Here is a 19,345-nt window from a genome sequence, read left to right on the forward strand (position 1 = left end):
TGTGTGGTAATCATATATTATTGCATTGTACTAGTAAAAATTTAGTTTTGTCCAGGCTTTAGTTTTTTCAAGTCCACTCATTTCAACTTATTGTAAAAGTATAACTTTCAACTATTACGGGGTTGGGTGTAAAGTGATGTTATAATATGTTTAAATGGGTATTTTTGAATTTTTAAATGACTTCAGAACTTGAAAGAGTTTTCTTTTGAGTAGACTAAACTTGTATTATGTAAAAGTATCAGAATTAAGAAAATGTCTTTTTTCCAGACAAATTCAAAAGATATTTTCAAAGGTCACGTCAATCCATCGGAATTCAATAGGGCAGTATAATTTTCATAAACTGGTTTAATAAACAGTCCAGGGTAATGAAGTAAAGGAGCTACTAGCATGGAATTGGGTTGCACGTAAACAGCAGGACTTACAAAGAATGATGAAAAAGTTTCATTAAAAATATACAAAACATTTACCCTTAAGAAACCAAGGATAGAATACACTTAAAATGCTGCAGGTTTCTGGACATCTTTGGTTTACAATATTTGCTTTGTATCTGTCTCTGTTTAACCTTAGGCCAAGTCATCACTTTCATTGGAGACCACAGTCCAAGTTTATTTCATTTTATACAAACTCTGAAACCTATTAAAGTGAAAAATACTTTAGAGAGCACCATAAACTACTCCAAAATTAATAAGTAATGTATCATAAAAAGATGAGTGCATAAAAGTTCCAATGGTAATATATGGTTTTCCATCAAGTTAAATTTCTCTATGCCAATGTCTATTACAAATTATAATCTTTAATGGTTAGAAAGCCCCCCCCTCCACAAAAAAAGTGAGTGATTTGTTGATAACATTAACTCTTGCTGATTCATGGACGTAAAATTTTTACTGTTTGGTCTCTTTGTATAGACTTATTAAATTCACCTATTGAAGTTAGTTGGAAAACTGTCAGAAGAGCTGTTCAACAATCTCATTAAGTATTTTTTATTAATGATATCTGTCTACAAAATTACTTGTCATATCATAACAAAATTATTTTTTTTTTTTTGTGTCATATTTCTATAAAATATTTTCTTCCAACTCAAATAGCTGATTCTTTTCAGGCTTGGAAGAATGAATACCATAACCACCATGAAGCAGTCAGTTTATCTGAATTTGTTTATCTTAGTACAAAATTATCCTTGTTTATATGATACAAGTGATCCACTGCATAAAAATACAAAATATAAAAATGACAGATGGTCTGAAATAGCCAACAGTCTTGGAGAGCAAGGTAAGCTTCAGTAGACCAGGCCTATTCTATTTATTTTATTTACACTATTGCAAACTTTTCGATTGAGGATTTCTTGCCATCTTTGAAATTAGTTGATTAAAGAGAATAAAACTTCAGTTTAAACTTTTGTGAACTTGCAGAGCCTCTGAAAATTCATTCATTTTGCTAAAAATTTTCTCCTACAATGTTTAAATCATCAAAAGAATCTAAGTCTAGGAGTTTTACTCCTCTGTTTGATTCTGTATTCTCCCATTGCCTTTGATGTGCTCTTTAGAACAAAGTCCATCAAAATCGTCTACATAAATGAGGATTGAATGAAAACTCTACTTAACTCCTGATTTGACATAAAAAAACAGCTACTAAGCTCATTTCCTACCTTAATGGAATATTGTCATAGAAGAGAGATGTAAATCTGTCCCTGCTTTAGAATAATTATGTTTTTCCTTAATTTCTTATTCAGTTTTTTTTAGGATAAAAAGGTTAAGATTGTGGATGAATTTAATGCCTGGGCCACATCATAGTCACATCTATTGATAAAGAAAGCCAAATATTATGAATGACAAGGCAATTTTCTTGATTTTAGCATCATTCTTGTATTTAAAAAGCAAAGTTAAAATTGCAGGAAATTAGTTTAAAGAGTTTGCACCAACAGTAATTTGTGTCCAACTGTTCTCTACTAATAATAAGTCTTCTTAACTTTTTGAAAGTAATGGTTATGTTTCCTTTGTCTTTATGATTTCTGTCGTATATATAGTTTGCATAAACAATTTTTTCGCAACACAGGTATATGAAATGTTGAAAAGTTGGCTCAGATTTTCAATTCCTGAAAATCTAATAATCAAATACATAAAAGTGGTGTGTGTAAAAATCTATAAAAAAATTCTGAAAGCAGGAAGTTTCCTTCTTAAACATTCAATGTATTTAAATGTGTTAAAAATAAAAGATGTGATTTTTAACCAATCACAATTAAGAACTACTGTAAAAACTTAGTTTTTGAAAAATAACATGTTCCCTTGATATGATCTTTAATTTAATATTGAATATATTTAATCTCATTGAGCAAGGAATTCCTATAAGCTCAATTAATTCTATTAATTTAAACTCTGGGTACTTGGCTGAAATTGCTTTTATAATAGGAAATGTCGGAAAAAGTATAATTGCTATTATCTGATACTTATTAAAGAAAAAATAAATATACCCTAGAATGGGTACCTTGTAAATGACAAGATACTACTGATGAGCTGTCATACCTTCACATCATTTAGAAGACATAAATCCCATGTTGATTTACTAGTGGAATGGTGTAAATCCACATAGACCTACCTGCAGAATCAGTTTATAAAAAACTAAATGCAAAGAATTCCATAAGAATTGGAGATGGTGGTTACGATCTTGATTTTCAGAAATGGCTTTATTCCAGGGCAATGCAGTTTCTAAGAAAAAATTCTAAAAAAAGATTATCTAATTATCTTCATTCGATGGAAAAAGTGACGTTTGATGTTGTAGCACAATTAAAAACTAGTAGATGAAACAAGTTTTTAATTTAAATTGAATACAATAATGATGTTTTTAAAATTTGAAATTTTAAAGATTTGTAATAGTTAATAAAATTATATTTAGAAAAACAGTGTCTTCAAAAAGCAGCTGAAAACTTGAGGAGATGTACAAAATATTTTCTGAAATACTTGGTGTATCGAAAAGACTATTTTTATCAAATAAGAAAACAATTAATATAAATGCCATTATTAACTTTAGCATATGATTAAAACTGAAGTTTAAAAGCTGGTACGCTTAAAAACACACATCAAGTCAAACATTAAGCAGATATGATGCTAGTTAACTATGAGCCAGTTATTCTCTTAGTACAATTTTATTCTGATCGAGTATATATTTAAAATAAAACTCCAATCTTAATTTAGATGAAACTTTTAAGTATGCTGAAGGGAATTGGACATTTAAAAATCCAATTAAGAAAAATTTAAAGTATTAATTTCTCTTGCAGGATCTATTTTTGGTACAGCTGATTCTAAATTAGCAATTCTCCCAAAAATGGTCTACAAGTAAAAAAAAAAATCTCTTGAACATAATTTTATTCTAATGAAGTGTCTATATTTAAATTAAAACTTAAGTCTCAATTGTTGATGAAGCTTTTAAGTATGTTGAAGGAATTAAAAAATGGACATTGAAAATATACAATCAAAAAACCTTGGAAATGTTAATTTTTCTTGCAAGATTTAATTTTTGTAAAGCTGATTTGAAATTACATCAGTTGTCCCTAAAATTGTTAAAATTAGTCAAAATAAAAATCCTTAAAAGAGAAGGATTTTATTTCACCTAAACGTTTTTGTTTCATCACTAAAAAAGACCTTTTTCTACAGAAAGATTTTGCCAGGGAACTACTCCTGGACCAGAAAAATATTTCATGAACATATTACGCACTTGGAGGGCGTTTGTGCTAGCAGTATTTCCAGATAAATTTCCTGCTGGCCTTAAACAAGAGCTGTTACGCCAAGTTCCTGGAGTAATATTTCCATCTACTTCTCGGTTAACAAGTATCTGGATGAATTTGTGGTTATCAGAAAATTATGCAACACACAAGTAGCTTTGACAATATGTTCCATTGTTTCTAGCTTACAACTATCACTATTTCTCAGTATTCTAAATTTTGCCGATATAATTCCAAACGCGTTTTCCACTACCCTTCTAGCTCATGACAAACGATAATTTAAAGTTCTTTGCTGTGTGGTTAGGGTCGAATACCTTGGGTATGGTCGCATAAGATTTTTTTGGAGAGGAAAAGCCTCATCTTCAACAAAAACGAAAGGAAAATGGTTCTCCGAGTTTGACAGATATGAAGGGTCTGGAACTTGAAGGGTGGCGTTCCGCAAAGCAGTACCAAAAGTAGTACTATCGTTTTCTTTGCCCTTTGCACCTACATCTATATAAATAAACTTGTAATGGGCATCTGCAACAACCATCAAAACAATACTATAAAACTCGTGAAAATTATAGAAGTCAGATTCAGAGTTGGCTGGGCACTGGATTTGATAATGCTTCCCATCAATTGCCCCAACACAATGAGTGAAGTTCCAAATTTCATAAAAATTACTTGCAATGGCATAAAAATCATCTTTTATAATGCAGCTTCATGTATAGTGGCTGAAAATTCTTACAAATTGCTTGGCATATTTCTGTTATAATGCTGGAAATGATGGATCATTCCATCCTATAGCACAATGACAAAGAAGCTACTGAATTTCCAGTTGCAAGATATCTAGAAATGAAAAGTATATAGATCATTGGTTCATAAGACAAGATCTTCTTTCATGTAGTTGTTTAGGTTTAATCAATCTAGTCAGTCATTTATTTAAGCATATAAACAGTGTAACTTTTGCTTGTTCAGTAGTTTAAGACTTAGTAAACTTAGACGCAATTTTTAATCCATGTTCAATATAAAGGGAAACCTGATTTATGGGCTCCTTAACCTCTAGTGTAAAATGAAAGACAAGATTGCCACACAATTATCTTTAAAAAAAACTCACAATATGCTATACCATGGGCATAGGCAGCACCTTTTTTTTGGGGGGGGGGGGTGGCAGGCAGTTTGGTGATGGAGGGGGGGGAGATGAAGTTATATTGGTAGTATCTCTTGGTTCTTTTCATTAAACTTATTTTAGATACCATGGAGTAACGTTGGGTACAGAGTTGCCACAACAGTCAGTTCCAAAAGCTCTAAAATTACCCAATTCTGCATGCAACACAGCGATTTTTGGTTCTACAGTAAAAAAAAAATTGCAAGTGTTGCAGCTTGCACCACGACACGTGCATGGTCTCTTTAAGTGTACTTACATTAATAATAGGTCAACATTTTAATCTTTTATGCCTGGTTATCTCAAACTTAGCACCAGTCTCTCAAAACACCCACAGCAAAAAGAAGGTCCTGGTTATATCAAACTTTGCGCCAATCTTTCAAAACAAATATGGCAAAAAGGCGGCCCATGCTTTTTTAGTTTTTCTGTCTTTTCTCAAAGTCAGAACTCACATGAGGCAACATTTAGATAATAATGCCATGTTCTAAGAATTCAATTCAAAAGTTTGACCCTAAACTGGCAGGGTGGGGTCTCTCAGATACCAGTGCGAAGTTTTTTTGTTCTTTTTGTACGACTGGGTTATGCTAGGTGAAAATCCAACAGAGAAATTCGAACACACGAAAAATGATTGTTAATATCTAGTGTAAATTTGAAGTTCTAGGGGGGGGGGCAGCTTACCACCCTCTGTCCCCCGTTCCCTATGCCCTTGTGCTTTACCCAAAAAGTTTTGTAAATTGTTTCTAATTTTAATTTAGGTGCCTCTGTTAGCCTACATAAATTAATTTTATTGCTTTTTTGGTTTCATCTGAATTTTAAACGAGATTTCACATTGAATTGCTTGACTGTATTAGCCATATATTTTTTTTCAATACGTCATGTTATGGACTAGTCAGTTCTTAAAAACCTTGAGAAATGTGACCAAGGGTTCTATTCTACCGTTGTACACCAGTTACTACTTTAATTGATAGAAGATAGCAAAATTAACTTGTTTTGTTTTTATGAATAATTTTAAAATTGTACTCTTAATTATGTAGAACCCGGTTCATATACTTTGGAGACCTCGATGTGTTTAGCTACTATAGCGTCCTTATCTGTACATTGAAGTGCCCTTATATTTGGTATTCCTGATCAATCCTGTGCTACCCATGTGAGTAAACAAAAAATCCATTATCTTGTTATTTACGTCTCTTCATGTTAGTATTTCTTAGAAAGATTAGTCCTTTGTGTCTCCAATTCACTCCCTAAGGAATCTGATCCTTATGATCTAGTGTACAGGTAATAAGTATTAACCTCATAATAAGACGACCCTAGATGTTATGGCTATGCCTTATTGTGAGGTTTTTTAACAGTAGAGTCGAGGGTCTTTCGAACTTATTCACATAATAGCCACCGTTCAACTTCCCCCATTTAACCCCCCCCCCCGTTAGAATTGGCACGGACTGTTGGATTCAAACCTACACTCCCATAGGGAATCTGATTTCGATTCAAAAACACTGGACCAGACAATGAATCAGGCCCGGAGGAGCCCCAAGACACACGGAAACTAAAACCAACTTCAGCTGTGGCCCATGCGAAGGAGGCTAAATTGCAAGGTCAAGAAATTCCAATTGAAGCAATACAAAAAGTTTGATCTAATATCGATTGCAAAGCCTAAAAAGAATCAACCTCAAGAAAGCGAGGAAGAAGTTACCACGAAGACTGGCAGGGTAATTAAAAAACCAGACAAATAGAAATACATCTAGAGACTAAATAATTAAAAAGCCATAAAATAATGTTTAATACAAATTTGCATAGAACAAACATGCCAAAATATATAAAAGAAAATTGTATGGATAAAAGATTGAAATTACATATACTATGAAACTAATAATTAACCTTTAAAGATAACTTGTGTAACCAGAAACACTGATCATACTGCCCCAGAAGATACCTGAATATCGGTTTGACAGGAACCGCTGAAATTAGAAGCCCACGAGCAAGAATCGTTTGATCTCTACCCTAAAACCTAGTGCTATCCCTTTGCTGACGTAATAGTTATGGGCCAATTATTCCTAAGGCGCTCAAAGCTCATAGAAGCCGCTGCGCAGATAAAGAAAGAAGGATTGAAAATTGATAAAATGATAAAAGTCACTCTCTAATCCCTTTGGAAGGTAAAGGCATCTAAAGAAAAAATAAACAAGAAAATAAATAAGATTCTCGTGGCCAAGCAGGAAAATAAGCTAATGGAGGCTGGGTTCATGGAAGTCAAAAGACAGGCCGAGGAAATCCAGAATGAAATGGAATCATTAAGAACCGCTACGCTTATCAGGACGTATAATTACTTTGATAAGCGCCTAAGACTCCAAGGTTTATATAACAAGATACAAGAAATTAGCCAAAGAGTGGAAGACTACCGGACCAACACGGTTGTAACTGTAACAGCAGCAGTGCAAGAAGCACTGGTTCCTGAACACCTCAAACTTCAAAACCTACAGCAAAAGTTCAACCCCTTGGAGAGACAAAAGAAAATTATCAATCTCAGACAGGAAAACTTTGAAAGACAACTGGAAGAAAACAAAACTGAAATCAACAAAGAATTACAAAAACAGAGGGAATTTTGTTCAAACTGGGAGTAGCACTGGAAGAATGTCACTTATTTCATCTGCAACTTGATATGTTTCTTAATATCACTAGAGTTAAATGATAGATACATAATACTGTATCTATCATAATGTGGGGTGCTTAAAGCAACTTATAGAGGTTTTCCATTCAACTGAATTTACTTTTATCCTCAAAAGAATATTTTCAGTTCTCATTGGTCTGCTTTCGTTCTCTCTCGAGTTTACAGAGAAAAAATGGTTATTGATTATTTAAGCATTTAATCACTGCATGTCTTATGGTCAGGTTAAAATTCCACTCTTGTTATTATAAAAAAAAAACACATAATTTAACTAGTACTGTTTTTGGTGAAGGAGTATCTGCCAAACTTTGAGTTCAAATCGTTGTTTGGGAAAATTGGTTATAGATTTTAATTACGAAAACGGATTTTAAGGAATAGCAAGGTCTGCCCTCTCTGTTCTGATTGACCGAAAACTATTTATAATTTGGCTGACTACTCTTCTCTAGAAAAACTTAAAAAAATACAGGAATATTTAAAGGAGATCTGACACATTTCCTGCTCCTTGAGTTTGAGTGAAGGCCAACTTGCATGCTAGCACGGATGGTGTAAGTTGGAGTAAAGAAACAAATTTAATGTGACAAATGTTTTTTTCTACAAATATTAAGGGTATTTTTTGAATCAATTGGTTTGAGGTACATTCAGTGGGGGAAATGAATGAACTGCATAGAAGTCAGGGAGTTTTAACCAAACTTTTGTCATAACAATTACCACTTACCGTATGTAAGCCCTTTTTATACATTAACAACGTCTCATAAGCTCTGGCCCATTCTTAGCCAGTCACATATATTTTTAAAGATTTTTGAGGGGAATTAAGGTTTATTGGTAGCTTAATCTAGCATTCTAGGCAATGTATCAGTAATTGGCGTTTTTTTATCCTAGTTTAGCGTGATTTCGCACGAGTTGTTTGATTATCCGTCTTGTGTATTTTTGCATAGTTTATTAGACTCTCTTTTTTTAGACTGGTTGAAAATGATGCAATAAATTTTACCTTTTTGTTCGTACAGTGGCAATCCTTGATATGTTCTTAGTTTTCTGACTCGGGCTGCGGCAGTTGTGCCTTGAGAGGTTTATGTGGTGGAGTAGAATCTAAGGGGTTTTGACCAGTTTGATTGTCTGTTTGGGTAGTGGGGCACATGGTTCTGGGAGTCGCGCTGTTCCTGGTGGAAGGGCCTTGTTGAGTCAATTCAGTTTGTAAATATGAAAGTGGGTACCGTATTTGATTGGAGATAATAAAATGTGGGGGTTGTGGACCTGAGATTGGTTGTTGGACCGTTTCTGGCGGTCCCTCGGTATGATTATCTCCGAGAATACTTTCCTGTAGTGGGTTGAATGGCAAATTGACTTCAACTGTGAATAAGGTTTCAATCGCTTTCTCCAAGTTTGAACAAAATTGCCTCTGTTTTTCTAATTCTTTGTTGATTTCCGTTTTGTTTTCTTCCAGTTGTCTTTCTAAGTTTTTCTGTATGAGTTTGATTATTTTCTTCTGTCCCTCCAAGTGGTCGAATTTTTGCTGTAGGTTTTGAAGTTTGATCTGTTCAGGAACCAGTGCTACTTGCAATGCAGCTGTTACAGCAACAACCGTGTTGGTCCGGTAGTCCTCCCCTCTTTTGCTAATTTCTTGCATCTTATTATATAAGCCTTGGAGTCTTAGGAGCTTATCAAAGTAATTATACCCGCTAATAAGCTTAGCGTCGCTTAATGATTCCATTTCATTCTGGATTTCCTCGGCCTGTCTTTTGACTTCCATGAATTGAGCCTCAATTACCTTATTTACCTGCATGCCCACAAGAATCTCATTTATTTCCATGTTTATTTTTTATAGATGTCTTTACCTTCCAAAGGGATTCGAGAGTGACTGTTATCATTTTATCAATTTTCAATCTTTCTTTCTTCCTCTGTCCTGTGGCTTCTATGAGCTTCGAGCGCCTTAGGAATAATTGGTCTATAACTAATACGTCAGCAAAGGGATAGCACTAGGTTGTAGGGGAGAGATTAAACGATTCTTGCTCTTGGGTTTCTAATTTCAAGGGTTTTTGTCAAACCGATATTCAGGTATCTTCTGGGGCAATATGATCTTTGTTTCTGGTTATACAAATTATCTGTAAAGGTTAATTTTTAGTTACATATTATATGTTATTTCAATCCCTTATCCGAACAATTTTCTTTTATATATTTTGGCATGTTTGTTCTATGCAAATTTGTATTAAACATTATTTTATGGATTTTTAATTATTTAGTCTCTAGACGTATTTCCATTTGTCTGGTTTTTTAATTACCCTACCAGACTTCGTGGCAACTTTCTTCTCACTTTCTTGAGGTTTGTTCTTTTTAAGCTTTGCCATCGATATTAGATCAAACTTTTTGTATTGCTTCAATAGGAATTTTTTACCTTTTAAATTAGCATCCTTCACTTGGGCCGCAGTTGTAGCTGATTTTTGTTTCCGTGTGTCTTGGGGTTCCTCCGGGGCTGATTCATTGTCTGATTCAGTGGAGCTGATATCTTAAGACTCATCATTAGGGCTTTCGGGGGTGGTCCTCTGTGATTTTGGGGTGGCACCGGCCTGTGCTTCATATATTTCTTCTCCTCTTGAGGTGGAAGGTTTATTTTCCGGTTCCTTCTGTTGAATCCTTGACTCGGGAGGGTTAAAAGATTCTTGAGAACTTTTGGAAGAATCAATTGTTTTCGTGGGGTGCCTCCATTTTTTAAATGCCATAGCCTCCGGGGGATGGGGCATTTTCTCCATCATGTTCTCTCTCCACGAAGACCATTCTTTGGGCTTAACTTTGGACACTGTTATGTCGTGATATTGTCCTGTATTGACGTGTTCAGGGGTCTGTGGGTTCCAAGTCAAAGTGCTTTGCCTCGTTTTTATAGGAAAGTTCATTATATCCATAGCTTCTCTTAAGTTTTCTTATTTGGGTCTTTGGACGGAGTTTTCTTATTTTTGTTACCGGAGGTCTTCACGGCTCTAATTAATTCATCATGTAGTGATAGCGGTCTCTGTCGGGATTGTTGGCAATACCATGTCATCTGGGAATCTATTAGGGGGACAAGGGGTGGAAATCTTATCGGGGAAAAATTGAGTCTTTGGGGATAGGGCATAGTCTAATTCCTCCAAACTTTCTGAGTGTAGCGATAAAAGAAAAGACGGAGGCAATTGTGGTCATAAATATTGAACGCGGCAAATCTAATATCGTACTTTAAAGCTGCTAACTAACACCTTATAAGTTCTCCGATAGCGCCGCTTATAGTGCTAAAGATTGTACCATCAAGGCCTGTGCCACAGCAATGGGGAGTGAAGTAAATTTAGGACTGCGCCACCCTCAATTATTGAGAGAAAATAAAATGTGTAGCCATATAAATGTGACCTCTTTTCCTCGAGCTATCTGGATATCAAATTCCCTGGGAACGTACGTTGGAGACATACGAACTAATTACCTGTCGTGTGACTAGATACAGACATATAAAATAAAATAAACATAAAATAGAAAAGCAATGGTTTTATTGAGACTTACATGTTTAGGTGTACAGCAATGAGTCACTTCAAACGACGGCAAATAATAACCAAGTCTCTACAATAACTGCATAATAATTTGAATCGCAATGCCTGAATGCCAATATAATTCTGTCGATAATAATGAGAGCACGAAAAACACTTTTCTTCACTATATATCCTAAGTATTGATCATGTGCCGTGGGAGCTACCCCACGATTGGCCTGAGTGTCCTGAGGTGGGCCAAACCCTCCGTCCAATAATCAGTCTTAAATATTTCTGATGATTCAAACGTTCACTCGGCTCTTATAACTTAAACTTCCTGAGAAACATTGTTTCTGTAGCATCTTTTTTATTGCCCACTATCTTAGCGAAATCCAAAGCTGGATAGCGCCTTTCTTTGTCTGAGACTAAACTGCGATTTTGCTCTTTGCTGATTAAGGACTTTTCTTTTTTTGAAACTAGATTTAAACTTAATTAGAGGAAGTCGGAATTATCTTTAGAAAGAAGGAACTTTATTTTTGTATTTCAAATATGTCACATTTTACTCACGGTACATAAGGACGAGCCCTTGGGGCTTTTGAACGTTTGTACTCTTACTTGTATGCAGGATATTCTTTTGGGGACAACTAGGTATTTCATAGCTAAGAATTCATAGAAGTTTTCTTCATCACTATCATCCTCAAAATTTCCCTGTTTGAAATTGAAAGGTTTGGAATTCTGCTAATCTCGACTTAGGGGGCTTATTTTCCGCGTCTGATGAATCAGTAGTCGAGGGTTGCGACACCCATCTTTCTGGAAACTTTGCTTGTTTCAACCGGCTAACATGAGCTTTATAATTTTTCCCAGTATTGGGGCTTGTCATTTTAAAAGTAAAGTCATTATCATATTTTGTAATTATTCTGTACGGACCAGTATATTTATTGGATAGTTTCTTGCCTTTGGCTTTTACTTCATTATTTAGGTACACGCAATCTCCTATTTTGAAATCTATAGCTCTCTTAACATGGGGTAAGTCTTTCTGCTCTTGGTTCGTTATAGATTTTTCTAATTCTTGCCTAACTATGTTATAAGTCTTTATCATTGTTTTTATAAACTCCTGTTTGTAATCTTCTGTATTATTGTAATACTGTCTGGATTCAATAATCTCTTCATACGGTATTTAAAGTCACGGCCAAATAATAAATAAAAAGGATTTTCTTTGGTTATTTCTAAATACCCGGTGTTAATTACGTCGGTTAAGCATGGTAAGAATTGGTCCAAGTAATTCCTATTATCTTTTGTATAAAAACTCAAGACATTCCAGAATATTTTGCGGCGATTTTCTATTTTGCCATTTGCTTGTGGGTGATAGGGGAATGACACTAATTTCTCTAAGTTAAGAAGCTCATTAAATCCTTGGTTACTTAGGAAACGAAATTGCTCCCATTATCACTTAATAGCGTGTTTGGTATTCCAAAATTCAAAAATAATTTTGCCAACGCTTTACTTGTGGCGTACACGCTTTGATTTTTTGATGCTTTTGCGAAAGTAAATCCTGAAAAGATCAATTACCCTGAGGACACACGTGTGTCCTCTTTTGGAAACAGGTAAGTCTCCGCTGGTCTAATATAAATGGAAAGAATAATATCGAATGGGAATCTTGCTATTGGGATTCTTCTCATTGGGGGTGAGGATAAGTTTGGGGGCTTTTTCTCAGGTTGCAGGATTCGCATCCATTTATAAAATCTTTAAGTTTAGTCAAGGCTGACGGAACGAAAAAATATTTTTTTTAATTTGTGAAAGGTTTTCTTGATTCCTAAGTGTCCGCCTGTATCCGAATGAAAGAATCCGAACGCGCGTATTACAAGTTTTGGGGTATCACGGAAACTAGTGAAGTTTGATTTCTATTAGTTTAATTTTTAAATTCTGGAGAGGATTTTTACGGAAATTAAATGGAATTAAATTAAATGGATGCCAAAATGTCTTTCCAAGTTTTACATTTTGAAAACAAGGAATTTTTCTTTTAAAATTTTAATCTTTCTTTAAAGTTATTTCAACGATGAAAGGGCGAATACAAATTTCTTGAATAAAAATTCCATCTCCACTTCTAGATTCCATCTTCTCTATGACCATATCCTTGTGTATGTCTTCAATCAAAAGGCTTTCTTGTCCTTTTGTAACAAAATTACTAAATATACTCTGCAGCTCACAAAAAAATGATTCCTCTGAATTGAGCAAAAAACTTTGGGCTTCAATCTTAGCTAAAGTATAACCATTTGGTGTAACTTGCAGTTTGTAAACGTTTGCTCTCTCATCTGATATACCCAATGCAGTCTATAGAGGCACTTTTTCCAGCACAATAGGGTACTTGTAATCTTTTAGAAGATTTCGTATGTTCAATGAAGCCATTCTGAATCCGTACCACCGACGGCCATTGTCAAACAACAAAATTTTAGAAGAAACTATGTAAATTGATGTCTGAAATTCCTTTCTGAGTTTCTTCATCGCAGATACATAGAGTATCTCATCAATTTGAAAAATACTTGATCAAAAATGCAAAATTCTTGATAACTTCAATTCAAAATCAACTTCAATTCAAATTGAAGTTATCAAGTATTTTGCAGTAGGTTGCATCAAGACATGGCTAATTGTAGACAGAGAAAGGCCAAGACACATAGTTCAAGTTATTGAGAGGCAAATGTTTAAATGGCTGGGGCTGTACAGGTAAATGGCGGGAGTATGCATGACTCTTTTATTGGGCACAAACTTGTAAGGTTAATTTTTGGAAAGGCATGCCAGCCTAGAGTCTAGTATCTTTTGGACTTAAGACAAGTTCAAGAGCGTTATTTAAACCCTTATTTCACCTATTAAGAGGATTAAAGAATATTATTCACTTCGTAGATGATGTGATATGCGTAGGAGAAAACGCAGAATAACATTTAGCAACAATAGCTAAAGTGTTCGAGAAATTCAGAAAAAGCAACTTAAAATGCCGGCCTGAAAAAGTAAATCTATTACAACCTAAAATCAAGTTTTTAGGATAATTGGTGACTCAAGGTCAGTTATCCGCAGATCCCGATAAAATAAAATGTGTTGAAAATCTTAGACCCCCTCGAACTATGAAGCAATTAAAAAGAATTTTAGGCATTTGGTGTTACTTTAGAAAATTCATAAGCAATTACGCCTAGATTACACAACTCCTAACGGAATTAACTAAAGGGAATTCCCAAAATATTACTTGGTCCCAAGAAGCTCATACTTCTTTAGACCGTCTCAAAAAGGCAATCACTTCTGAACTAATATTATCGTTACCTGATTTCGAAAACGGACAATTCGTAGTCAAAACTGATGCCAGTTCGAAATGCATTGGTGCTATTCTTTCTCAAATAATTCCAATAGAAATCCTGATCCTCTACAGGGACCGTCAAATCAGAAAAAAATAAGAAAGAGTTATATGCTGTTCAAGCAGAACTTTATCGAAAGGCGAAAGTAATTATTCCGCCACAAACTTAGAATTATTATCTATAATCCATTACTTCGATAAATTTAGACACTATCTAATTGGTCGAAAATTTAAGCTATGTTCAGACCAAAAAAGTCTGCAATACTTGCGCACTTTCAAAAACCCCACAGAAATTCTAGCTAGATGGATTATGAAAATCCAAGGCCTAGATTACGAATTTGAATATCTAAAAGGCGAACAAAACGCAGCGTGTGATTACTTGAATAGATTCTCAGGAAATATCCCGTCGGAAGCTGAGCAAGACGAAATTAATGCTATCAATACTAAGAATAAACGGGAATACAAGAAAAACAAAGTTAAAGACAGAATAGAAGAAAATAAGAATAACTATTGTCCCTTATCCTTGGAAAATATAAAAAGAAATCAAAATAAGGATGAAATGTGTCTAGCACTTATTAATTATTTGGTGAATGATGATGTGTTACCCGATAAATTCAAAACTCTTAGAAAAGAAATAGATAAATTTTAGTATGATCTTGACGAAGAAATCCTATGAAGAATTGTGACAGCTGAGGCAAATAGAAACCAAACTTCAATAATTCCTGTGTTACCCCAAAACTTAGTAATACCTCCTTTCAAATTCTTTCATTCGGATACATGCGGGTACTTAGGAATAACCAAAACCTTCCATAAATTAAAACAATATTTTTATGTATCTTCAGCATTAACAAACCTGAAGGACTTTGTAAGTATATGCGAAGCATGTAACTTGAGAAAAAAACCCCAAGCTTATCCTAATCCCCCAATGGGAAGAGTTCCAGTTGCAAGGTTTTCTTTCGTTATTATCTCATTTGACCTGTACTGAACCTTTGGAGACTTACCTGTTTCCAATAGAGGTCATACTTGTATTCTTTCAGTAATGGATCACTTTTCCGGATTTACTTTTGCTAAAGAATTAAAAAATCAAGGCGCGGTCGCCACGAGCAAGGCTATAGCGAAATTATTTTTAAAATTTGGTATTCCTTACAAGGTAATAAGCGATAACGGAAGTAATTTTGTTTCCAAAGTAACCAAAGATTTCATGAGTTTTCTTAACATAGAGAAATTTGTGACATCTCCTTACCATCCACAAGCTAATGGCTTGTGGAACCTATGCAACCTATTACGAAATACTTGGTAACTTCAATTCAAAATCAACGGACCTCTAGAAAATAAAGCTTCTAAGATAAATTTGAACCTGTGGGCTGCGCACGGGAAAGAAGGGTCAGATATTCTCCGCGTAGATTTCAGTTGTTTAACAGATAAATTTCCTTTAACATTCAAAGGAATAAATATTTTTGAAGGGGCAAACGCGCATTTAAAGACTGGTGTTACAATGCTAAAATACGAAACAGAATTTGAAGAGGGGATGCGTTCTGATAAAAAGGGATTAATATTCCCAGTACGGGCCCGATTGATTGAATCTGTGAAACACAGGATTTGGCGGTTCTACATTCCACCTAGTGAACCTAATTCAATTAGACATTTCAACCCAATTACGGATATTAGTAGAGTTCTGGGGGAGGGTAAGAATGGGTGTGGGGTATGTTACTATTGCCCAATGTGTTGGTCTAGATTTTGGACTTAATTAAAGCTATAAAATCACATGAAACATTGCAAAAGACACGGCTATCAATCGGTGGAAACATTTGGTGGTGTCCAGGAAATTTCACGATTTAGAAATTTCCAGAATACACTTATGCAAAGTGAAAAAATAAGTTTGTATTGTGAGGCTAGTCTCACAAATATGAACGACCCCCAATTTCCAAATCATATCAAAGAACATCAAGCTATTGCAGTTTCTTATGCCTATGCGCAAAGAGACAGCAGTAACACTATGCGTCCCTTAGAAATAGTTGAGATATTGGACTAGGAAGATTGCAGGTCAAAGCATTGACTAAATTAATTGTTACAGCAAATGGTGCAATATCTCGCTTGAGACATATACATTACCCAATTATTCTATCAGCAGAGTATCGCCTGGCAATTAAAAATAGGAGAATAGGTTGGATAAGTAACGGTAAATTTGAAAAGGGCACTAAGGAGAAACGGACCAGGGGAAAAAAGACTAAGGGAGAAGGGGAAAGTCCGGGACCATGATCATTTATGGCAAGAAATATCATTAGGCGGTGGTAATTTTCGTGGTGTAGCACATCAATCGTGCAATGTGAATGTGAGCCAGCAGTTCTTTATACCAGTTTTCATTCACAATTCAAATTACGATTTTTAATTTATATTACAAGTATTGGCACGTATGCACAGGTACGGAGTTGCAGATAGCCCCTGGGTAGATAACTCATTTACCTACAATATTATACCCAAATCAGCTGAGAAGTTGTTGCTTTTAGAATTCAAGTGGCAAACAGTGGATAATGGGCATACGTGTTGGAATAAAATCCGTTTTTTAAATTCAAATGGTTTTTTCCTCAAGGCTCTTAGTCAATTCATTACAGTGCAGAAGTGACAATTTTGATAGTTTTCATCTGTTTAAACAGCGCTTTCCCGAAAATGAAATATATGACTTACTGACTTGTAAAGGCATATATGAATATGATTATTACAACTCTGGCGCAAGGTTAAGTGAGGAGAAACTCCCTCCCCCCCCCCCATTGAAGAATTCTATAATTCATTTAACGACAGTGAATACACTGTCGAAGACTACGAATTTACCAAGAGGGTATGGGCTAAGGGGGACTTTAAAAATGGTTGGGATTATAGTAGAATGTACTTGGCAAGTGATGTATTAACTCTTTTAGATATTTTCTGCCAGAAAACAGATCAAATTTATTTCGAATTCGGCCAAGACAATAGATATTATTTTTCAACACCACACCTAGTGATAGATTTACTTCTAAAGAAATGGAAATGGAACCTTTAAGAATAATCCAATAGACCTCACCTTGTTTTTTAATGAAAACCTGCCTAATTTGGGCCTGAATTACAATTTTAGACACTGTTCACAATTTATGACTAAAGGGGTCATGTTGTTACGAAGAGATATCTGATATATTTTGTAATTTAATACAATTACCTGTTATTTCTTGCCCATAAAACAAAAGGACTAAAGTAAAGGCATATGTGAAAAGTTTCATCAACATGATTTTGAAAATGTGATTTTGTTTAAATGGTAAATTTACAAAACATTTAAAAGAGGAAGTACAATTAGAACTGAATTAATGGTGGTGGTTTTAGAGTGGTCTCTGCATAGTCAGTGATATTACTATTGTTAATTACCTCACATCGATATTGTTAGGCTGCTCCAGATAAAAAAATTGTTCTAGATTGCATTGGGCCGTTATTGTAACTTGTTTGTAGTGATATAACCAACATGTTAGATCTTTCAGTGAGATAAAGGATAAAGGAGGGAATTGCCCCTTTTTTAAATGGAATAATTAAGTTTGAATAAGCCTTTTATACCAGATAGTAATCAAATAGGTTTTCCTATTAAACTAAATTATGACTGCATTTTTCCAACTTTATGTTTCTTCCGGTGAAGGCTAGGAAAAACCAAAACACGATTAAAAAGACAACTTTTAAGTTGAAGAGTTATCCTTGAGTCGTATTTATTACTTGTTCTTAATATTAATTAATCTTTTCTCTAGCATGTTTGAAATATTAAACTCTGATGTACCACTGAAAAACTGAAGAGAAAATTGTACAAAATAAGCATTTTTGACATTTATTAATTGGATTCTTTTGTATTATAAAAAAAAGTCTCCTACCCTATTGCTTATTCTTTTTATGACAAATTTTTTTAGTCAAATCTTTTTAGTCACATATTTACTTTCAGCAAGATGGTGCACCTACCCACTACCATCACGATGTACGAGCTCACCTCGATGCAGCTTTTCCAGACACATGGATTGGCCAAAGGGGTGCCATTGAATATCCTTCACGTTTCCCGGACCTGACGCCCTTGGACTTCTTTTTGTGGGGATATCTCAAAGACAAAGTTTATCGCACCAAACCAAGAACAATTGAAGCTTTGAAAATGGAAATTGAAAGACAATGTCACGATATTCCTAATGACCTGTTTCGTGATGTTTGCGAATCCCTTGGTGCGCGTTATGTGCGTTGTCTGGATAATAATGGTCATCAATTCGAACACATGCGACCATAATTCCTTAATCACATTTGTCTTCTATATCCGAAGCTATTCCATTTCACTGTATGTTGATAAATAAAGGATTTCTCGTTATTCTAAGTGTGAGTACATTTTTTTGAGACACCCGTTTTTTGAGACACCATTTTTTTTTGAATTGAAGTTATCAAGTATTTCGCAATAGGTTGCATCAAGACGCTGGGTAATTGTAGACAGAGAAAAGCCAAGACAGATAGTCCAAGTAATTGAGAGGCAAATGTTTAAATGGCTGGGGCACGGGTAAATGGCGAGGAGTATGCATGACTCTCTTATTGGACACATACTTGTATATATATATATATATATATATATATATATATATATATATATACCCCCCTATATATATATATATATATATATATATATATATATATATATATATATATATATATATATATATATATATATATATATATATATATATATATATATATATATATATATATATATATATATATATATATATATATATATATATATATATATATATATATATATATATATATATATATATATATATATATATATATATATATATATATGTATATATATATATATATATATATATATATATATATATATATATATATATATATATATATATATATATATATATATATATATATATATATATATATATATATATATATATATATATATATATATATATATATATATATATATATATATATATATATATATATATAT

This window comes from Artemia sp. Qi Xiang Cuo, chromosome 19 (assembly GCF_049724085.1).
Source record: "Artemia sp. Qi Xiang Cuo chromosome 19, ASM4972408v1, whole genome shotgun sequence".
Taxonomy (NCBI): Eukaryota; Metazoa; Arthropoda; class Branchiopoda; order Anostraca; family Artemiidae; genus Artemia; species Artemia sp. Qi Xiang Cuo.